This window comes from Drosophila nasuta, unplaced genomic scaffold (genome assembly GCF_023558535.2).
Source record: "Drosophila nasuta strain 15112-1781.00 unplaced genomic scaffold, ASM2355853v1 ctg29_pilon, whole genome shotgun sequence".
In the NCBI taxonomy this organism is placed as follows: domain Eukaryota; kingdom Metazoa; phylum Arthropoda; class Insecta; order Diptera; family Drosophilidae; genus Drosophila; species Drosophila nasuta.
This window is the reverse complement of record NW_026869495.1, coordinates 1-1,921: the sequence shown is the minus strand read 5'-3', so window position 1 is coordinate 1,921 and position 1,921 is coordinate 1. Positions and strand designations below refer to the sequence as shown.

Here is a 1,921-nt window from a genome sequence, read left to right as displayed (position 1 = left end):
TTAATAAATATACTACATTAACTACTTTTTCTACAAAAGAGCCGTGGCGCTGACGTTTTCCACTAGCAAAAAACTTTTGCCTACTTTTAGGCCCAACAAAGAAATTTGCTCGGCCCAAGCGACCACTACATTAGTTAGAGCCCAATATTATGTTTTATGACTCCATACCTTGACGCCCAGTTAATAATTTATATTTCACAAAGCTCTTCCTCCAACTCCAGGGAACTCTGCCCGAAATTTCGAGTTCATTATCTCCGGCTTCTTCTAGCTGATTATCATTATTGTCTACACATGCCCATGTTATTGGAAGCTCAATATCAGCATATTCCAAAAGAGCTATAACATCTCTTGGTAAGCTTTTTTTTATAGTTTAATCCTTGGCGTTCCTTTAGATTTATAGTTGAAAGCAGTGGGACAGAGAAATCTAATGCTCTATTAAACACATCTGATATAGTATTCAGGCTGTTTTTCCTTGTAAAATTTTTTGCGCTCTTCTGACGCATTTTCACGGAGAGCCCCTAGAAGAAGTACGGAGGTTTCCAAAATTGGGTGCCAATGTACCAGTAGTTTATGCAAAATTGTAGACATTGGATACCACTCATAAGTATTAACGTATAAGTACATCAAGTACCTACTTTAAGTTTTGATGGGCATACCTCAAACTCACATTATGTAGCAATTAAAATTATATAAACACTTTTCAAAACGGCATGCAACAATAGTGGCATTGAATTTTCTGTTTCATAGACTAGTTCAAATTCTAATTTTCACTTAAACCTTGGTCCTGCCCAGTATACGTCAAGCGGTTACGACCAGGCTTTTCGCGTGGAACAACATCTTAAGAAACTCAATTATGAACGACGATGTAAGCCATTGCGCAGGCTTTTTGTTGCATTTTCGCAAATTAGTGGTATTCATTCCAAAAACTGAATAAGTTTAACTTTTATTAAGATTTTCTGAGCATCACAAAACAAACTGCTTCACAGCGATTTGTTGGCGGTTGTTGTTGCTCAAAAACAAGCAACGTTATATATATATACGTAAATACAACTGCAAAGAACTGCAACTGTATTGCCAGGCAAAATGCGCAAAAATGTTAACCACTATTTGATTGTTAACAGTTTAGTTAATAACATTCAGCTTAAAAATTGCCTCGACTGGCCTAGACTCACAAGTTACAATGCACAGAAACACAGATACATTTGTTAGCAGGGACCTAAAAACATACTAACAACACATTGCACGATTGGACAATATATCACATGTACTACAATTTTAGTGCTAATAATTAATATAACTTACCTTGACGATTAAATTCCATATTCCAGCTTTTTGTTTGACTTAATACTCGAATATCAAAGTTTCCCGCCAATTTTTTTAAAGATCATAGTCTTTAAATATGGACAAATAACAAATTACCAACGAAGTCTAAAATTTTTTAAAAATATGTTTCAGCATTCTTAAACACAAAAATAAATGTAAAAATGCCGTAATTCGGGACTTTTGACCATTGTGGAATGACCATTCGATTCCGCGCATTGAGAAGTTCAATCTTCTCATTGCATGTCTCTCTGGTGAGCGTCTTGGAACGGTGAGAGCGTTTCAACTCACCTAGGATAACTATGAGAAAGCAATGGCAATTCTGAAGAGAGTATATGTCTAAAAAGAGTATGTGACCATGATTGTCTAATATTTAATTTATCGCAGCTCTTTTAATGTACCAAAGATTTCGCAGCCCTCCGCTTCAGCGTTGAGAAGCTTGATTGGCACTGTCTCTGCGATATACGGATCATTGTTGTCGGTAGGTGATGATAAGAAGATTGCAAATGTTATCTTTATTTTTTGGTCATGAACAAAGTCAATGCAGTGGGATGAGCAGCTATATTAAATGAAGATTCCATTCATTTGTAAAAAGATTGCC

At 35.8% G+C, this 1,921-nt stretch overlaps 1 long non-coding RNA gene across 2 annotated transcripts; it reads left to right on the top strand.

Annotated features, from left to right (window-relative positions):
- The first annotated feature begins 776 nt into the window (after positions 1 to 776).
- LOC132797887 (uncharacterized) lies at positions 777 to 1,861 on the top strand. 2 transcript variants are annotated; one of them, XR_009633814.1, is made up of 3 exons: positions 777 to 865; positions 1,456 to 1,668; positions 1,736 to 1,861. It is a non-coding gene; the product is annotated as an uncharacterized LOC132797887 (long non-coding RNA). The 2 variants fall into 2 exon arrangements; XR_009633815.1 differs by having other exon boundaries at positions 1,456 to 1,651; positions 1,708 to 1,787.
- The last annotated feature ends 60 nt before the right edge of the window (positions 1,862 to 1,921 follow it).